Genomic DNA, 7,102 nt, shown 5'->3' with positions numbered 1-7,102 from the left:
GCCCCTCTGGGCAAAGGCAGCTGGGCATGCAAAGGAATGGCTGTGCTTTCTTTTCAGACAGCTCCTATCAAGGCAGGAGGACACAGTTGGGCATGAGAAACACCAGCTCCTCCCCAAGAAGGAAACCCACTCCCTACAACCCAGAGGGACATCTCCAAGCCACTACCCACGCACTCACCCACAGGCCCCCCCACCTCCACAAACCCCTCCAAACTTCACTTGGTCTCACCAGAGCAGTGCCTGGTGCAGTCCTATCTGCTGCTGGGAGCCGGCCCCTCTGGGCAAAGGCAGCTGGGCATGCAAAGGAATGGCTGTGCTTTCTTTTCAGACAGCTCCTATCAAGGCAGGACGACACAGCTGACAGTGAGAAGGTTCAACTCCCTCAAGTGAAGGAAACTTGGACCTAGAGGGAGCTGCCCCAGATTTCACCTGCCCACTTGCAGGACTCACATCTCTACACAACCCTCCAACTTCAGCTCCTCTCACCTCAGTGTCTTCCCCAGTCAGCACTGCTGTCCCCCTCAATGCCTCTGTTCTCTTCTCTGACCGCTTCTGTCAAGCAAGGGGGACACATTTAGACCTGTGTTCTGACTCCCAACCTCTACTCTTGTGGAAGGACTCACTAGTGAAGCATTGCTTCTTTTCATTATGTATTCCTTCTTTAACCCACATCAGTTTTAATTTTTATTTTATCCCTTCTCTTTTCCTTTGTTTTTTCCTTTCTAGACTTCTAGGCCATTCACTGCTGTAAATTCTATTGCTGAACTCAGCATGAAGTACTTGTTATCCTCCTTTTCCCCTTCTTACAGGAAGATTATGTAGATGATTTTCTCTTAAACTTCAGCTTCATTACTCTAAATAATTGAAAATAGTATTTTTAATTTATTAAGTCATTCTATATGATGGTGATTTACTTTCACAAGAATTCTTCCCTTCACCCAGCCTGTACTTTCAGTTCCTGCAACTACACCAATCCGAACTGTTCACACTGCTAAAATATTTATTGTTTGTGATACTTTAATCATCTTGCAAACTTACAGGTCCCTGCTACGAAAATGCTGCCAGTGTCTTCCCTAAGCTACTTCTGATTTTGTCCTCAAACATGATCAACCCCATACTCCAAGATGTTAATTTCGTCCTCTCAGATTCTCCCTTAAAACCTGCCCTGCATGTCCTTTCCCTCAGCTTTACCTCTCTGGAACTCTGTCCCTTCTGAGTTACCTCACCAAGCCTGAAGGAGTTCAAGAAGCTTTTCCCTCAGTAACTCCACCGAAGAACCCTGCTGCCCCTCTGACGCCGCTGCTTAGCACTCCCTACCTCTGTAGCAGCCTAAAATCTGCGCCGGGGCGACCCCAAAACCTTCTACGGGAGCTTCTCAAAGCGCCCTTCGCCTCCCGGACCGCGGGAGGGGCAGGGCCGGCGCTGCTGAGGGGAGCGGCGGGAAACGCCTTTCCCCAGCGGCACGGGGAGCCGCCACTGCCCCTCCGCGTCCCGTCCGCTCGGGGCACCCTCAGAGCCCCGCGGGGACCCCTCAGGGCAGCCTTTTCCCTCCGCGTCCCTCGCAGTCCCTCAGGGATACACGAGACTCCAGCTTACCCCTCAGGGCAGCCTTTTCCCTCCGCGTCCCTCACAGTCCCTCAGGGATACACGAGACTCCAACTTACCCCTCAGGGCAGCCTTTCCCCCCTCAGGGACCCACGGGGCGCCCCCGTCTCCCTCAGGGATCCGCAAAGCCCCTCAGCGACACTCAGGACACCTCATATTTCCCCTCCCCAAATGTCCGCCACTCAGGCTTTCCCCTCTAAGGTCTTCTTCCTGTCCCTGAGGCTTTACCTTACATTTTCCCTCAAAACGTCCCCTGGTTATCCCTCCGAAGTTCCCTCATGTTTATTTTTACAAAGACCTCCGTCCTCTCTTATGTACCTGAGCTTTTCCCTCAGTAACTTCACCGAAACAACTTGCTACCCTCTGACGCCGCAGCCCTGCGCCCCCACCGCTCCGTAACACGCCAGATTTGACCGGGGGAGGGAGGAGAAGCGACTCCAGAGTCTTTTATAGAGCCCCTCAGGCGTGGGCGGGACGGCTCAGCTGCGGGGGATGAGGGAGCGGCGGGAAACGCTCTCCCCCGGAGCGCGGGAAAAACGGAGCCGCCGTGCCCGGGCTCCTCCCGCCCTGCCCCGTGTGGCTCCGTGCCCTCAGAGCACCCCCATGGCTTCTCGGCCACCCTCAGGGCACCCCACCGATACACAGGGCACCCACTTGCCCGTCAGCAATACACAGTACACCCATTTTCCCCTCAGCAACTCTCAGAGCACCTCACCCACATGGAGAACACCCGCCTGTCCCTCAGTGACCCTCAGAACTCCTCAGTAACTCCCTGGTCACCTGATTCTCCCTCAGTGACCCTCACTGACCCCTCAGCGACACACAGGGCACCCCTACAGTTTTTATATAACACATCCATTTTTAAAATTTTTTCCACATTTGTGCTGCTGCTTCCGCAAAACAGGGCCATTCCTCTGTCAGCATTGATTTCAAAGTCACTGCGGCACTTTGCACTGAAAGAGGATCAGAAAGAGCTATAAAATTAAGGAAATAGGGCTGGTTCCCTACACATTTTTAAGCATTTAATTTAAAAGTGATTACACAAAGGCTTTCAAGACCAGACTGGCAACCATAGGCAAAGGGCAGGCTGGGATTAGGATAAGTGGGAATGGTTTTAAATTGAAGAAGGGTCAATTTGGATTAAATATAAGAAAAGTTTTTTACTCTGAGGGTGGTGAAACACTGGCATAGGTGCTGGATGCCCCATTCCTGGAAGCATTCAAGGCTAAGTTGGATGGGGCTCTGAGCAACTTGATCTAGTTGAAGGTGTTCCTGCTTATTGCATGGGGTTGGACTAGGTAACCTTTAAAATGTCCCTTGCAACTCAAATTATATTATATTTCAGTAGGTAAGGTGGTGAGCTACCTAGTGATCTCAGCTCCAGTGGACTTTAGTTTCTACTACTCAAGAGCCTTGAGAGGAACCCCTGAGCAAGGCAAAGCAGGACCCCCACATCTGATTCATTAATTATCTTTTCTAGAGAGTCTTGTCACTCTTAGGAGTTAAAGATCTGATGTGTAATGGAACTGGAAGCTCACATCCAGGCCTTGGGTGCCTGCTATCGGGTTCGAGATACCATACCAACATGAAATGCTGAAATCAGTGCAAATTCACTCTCCCTGATTCAGGTGTGTTTCTATTTGTTTGGGGTTTGAAGGAGGAAGCTTTCTCCCAGCAGGTTTATGCCAGAGAGATGATCACCTGTGCTGCTGCAGCTGACTCAGCAAGCACAAACAGCTCTCTGTGTGCCAGCAAAAGGGACTAAAATGTATTTGGCCAACCCCTTTACTGCCAGTGATCCACCTCTGTCTGCTGGTGGGAAGGCACTTACAGGGATCCCAGCTGGATTCCTGGTGTGCCATGTGCTCCTTGGCAGCACCTGAGGAGCATTTAACAGCACACAGGTGCAGCAAATACAGCCTGAGCAAATCCAGAAATCTTGCATTTGGAGCTGATTTCTAATCAAAGTCTTTTGGTCTCTCTGCATGCAGAAATTCTGACATTGTGTAGTATGTGACCAGAAACTATTTTTCTGGTCACAGCTATTTTTCATTGGTCTCTTTGGTATTTCTTAAAAAACAACTTATCAAGAAGCTTTACTTCTCTACTCTTCCCCCGCAATGGTATGGAAAAAAAAATAAGGGCAAAATGTGGAAAAAAAGATTTATGCTAGAACTGCTTCTCAAGCCTGTATCCTTCCTCTCCCTGCAACTGGATTTGTACTTTTCATTCCCTTGAAATTCCTGGGTACAAAGCACTGGCCAGTCTGAGTATCACAGTATTCTCCTAGATTGCTAAAAGTGAGCCCTCTGAGATATTCAAAGTCCTGAAGCAAACTCAGAAACATGGGATTATTATAAAAAAAAAAAAACAAAGAAAAAGAGAGAAATTCCTATTGAAGTTCATATGCTGGCTTTGAAACCTTTGGAACAGATTTCCAACCTTTTTATTGCAAAGACTGACTTTACTCACTATGTTTATTAACATATAAGCATGAACTATAGTTATGTAGTTCTTTACTATGGGAACAGTGGAAAGTATTTGTGACGAGTCAGTTATAACATGATTGGTCCTTTTAGTCTTTCCATGGGATGGATTTTTTTTTATGCTGTGATTTATATATTTTTTCTTTACATTTGAATCCCTGTTTTGAAGAGATTCAGATTTCAGTCAAAAAACGTTGGGCAAGATATTCCAAAAAGCCATGTTTAGGATCATGACCACAATCTAGGCTAAGGCTAGGAAATAGTAGAGAGAATGTATTCCCCAAAATGTCACTGGAATCTGTGAAGCTGTTATCCAGGGAAAATACACAAGTTTCTGTACAACTTATTCCATAAGATTCCTTTTATTTCTTGACTTGAAGGAAGTGCTTTATAGTACTTCTTTATTTCTGAAGCTGCACATTAGTAAACTCAAAAAACCCCCTCTGAAAAGCAAGTTATTTTCAATCAAAGGAAAAATGGAAAATTCTGTAGGTGTAGATCAGAGGCGGGGATAGAAAGATGGGCAAAATGAGAAAGGTGGGGAAAAAATTAGATGAAAAACACGGACTGTCAGAAGAAAACATTGCTGTTATAATCATGAATCCACACAGGCCGAGGGGAAGGCTCTACTTACACATAAACAGCCAGTTAACAAAATGGGTTTATTAAGCATCAGGAAGAACAAAACCTGCTACTTACTCCAAGAACAGTAAACAAGTGCTAGGAGCCAACCCACAGCCTATTTTCATGGAGTTCCTGTCTGTGCTGGCAGGCCAGGGCTACATTTCTGCAACTATATTAGAAAGAAATCACAAAAGGCTTCAGTCAGATGAAGCAAAGCATTGTCAATATGAATGAATCATATGTGAAGGGCCAACAAAGACTTGCCCATGTGTCCTCACACAAAGCTTGATAGCACCAGCTCCTTCCTCCATTCCTCCTCATAAAATACAGGGATTGCTCTTGCTTGGAGAGACACGAGGAATCAGAACCCCCGGGTGGTTTGAGCTGGAAGGGACATTAAAGCTCATCTCGGTCCAACACATTCCGCTAGAACAGGTTTCTCAGAGCGCCATCCAGGGACTTTCCACCGAAAGCAGCTGAAAGGAGGAGGGGAAGAGAACAGCTCCGCGTCCTGTACAGGTGAGTGCCAGCATGGCCCTTGCACCTCGCTGCTTTTGGCGGTACGTGTGGCCTGATCCTGGGGTGCCCAGCCAGCACGGGGGGCCCCTCTCCCCCGCGTGGCGTTTCGGGGGTGCGGGGGCAGGTCACGCCGTGGGTGCCGGGTGTTGTCCCGCCGGGCACCACGAGAGGGCGGCAGTGCCCTGCGCTGGGCAGGGGGCACAGGGGCGGGGGAGCTCAGGCTGCACCCCGAGGGAACAAGAGACATCCTGCAACCAGGAGTCCTCGCGTTGGTCTGCGGACTGCAGGCCATTGCTAAGGCAGGGTTGGGGTTTTTAATTATTATTTTTATTTATCTTTGTTTATTAATTTTACCTTTATTAAAAAATTTATTTTAATTTTATATATTTTTATTTTTAATATTTTTATTTTAACACATTTCTATTTTATTCATTTTTATTTATTTTTAATTTTTAATTTTTATTTTTATTTATTTTTTATTTTAATTTTTATTTTTATTTATTTTTTATTTGTATTTGTATTTTTATTTATTTTTAATTTTTATTTTTGTGTTTATAATTTTTATTTTTTATTTTTAATTTTTATTTAGTTTTATTGTCATTTACATTTTTATTATTTTTAATATTTTTATTTTTATTCATTACTTTAAATTATTTTAATAGTTTAAATTTTTATTTAGTTTTATTTTCATTTACAATTTTTATTTTTAATATTTTTATTTTTATTCATTAATTACTTTTTATTTTTAAAATATTTTTAATATTTTTAGTTTTATTTTAACTTACATTTTTATTATTTTTAATATTTTTATTTTTATTCATTAATTACTTTTTATTTTTAAAATATTTTTAATATTTTTAGTTTTATTTTAACTTACATTTTTATTATTTTTAATATTTTTATTAATTAATTTTTATTTTTAATAGGCTTAATTTTTATTTATGTATTAATTTTTTATGCTTTTTTAGGTTTCAGGGCCTAGCCTTGTGTCCCCTGCTAGGGTAGATAGCAGGGATAAAAGCGATCTTTATGGGCTCATTGTGAGTTGCACAGCTCTATTTTGTGCATATACTCTCAGACCTACCTTAGGCAGGGCTGTGGTGGCGAGCACAGACTTCAGGGGGGAGGAGCGCTCCCAGCCGTGCAAGAAGGGGAAGTGGGGAATGAAGAAAGGCTAAAAACTGGTGTTCTCCCAGCAGCTGGGTAGATGAAATGGCTAAAAGTAACACAATCTGTGCGTGCTGGCAATGGTGTGTTGGTGTGTGCAGGGGTTCCTTGAAGGGGTAAGGCAGACTCCAGTCCCGTGCTGGCAGGGAGAGTTCCAGCTGTTACGGTCACTGGGGAGCCTGGCAGTGTCTCTGAGCAGTGTGCAATTTTCCTTCTCTGTCCCAGGCTTTCCAGGGCCAGCAACACTGCCGGAACACCTGTGATAGGTGGTGAGGGAGTGAGGGCTCAGAACTGGGAGCTCTCCTGGGTTGTCTTTCCAAAACCAAGTGTGTCCTTTTTCTGCAGGTGCGGCCCTGTGAGCCCGCGTGGGTGGCTCAGACCTCAGCCTTGTAACACCATTTCCAGCCTCTGCTAAATGCAGCTGTTCATTGACCACTTCAGTGTTTTCCTGCACCCCTTCCAGCCAAACTCCACCTCTTTGGCACCACTCACCACTCAGAAAACCCCAGCCAGCAGAAAAAAGATTGTTTCCTCGTTTGCACAATAAAAAGAAAGTCACACTTCCCTGCTTGGGGGGCACGGGGACCTTGTTTGTCCTGCTCCAGCTTGGAGCTAGTATTTATGGGCAGGTTTATAAAGGAGATACTTGAGGCAGAAACTTGGTACAGTGTGTAAGGGAGAAGTGATGGGGTGAGCCTTGT

Source organism: Lepidothrix coronata, unplaced genomic scaffold, assembly GCF_001604755.1.
Source record: "Lepidothrix coronata isolate B3197 unplaced genomic scaffold, Lepidothrix_coronata-1.0 Scaffold129, whole genome shotgun sequence".
Classification (NCBI taxonomy): Eukaryota; Metazoa; Chordata; class Aves; order Passeriformes; family Pipridae; genus Lepidothrix; species Lepidothrix coronata.
This window is presented reverse-complemented; position numbering follows the sequence as displayed.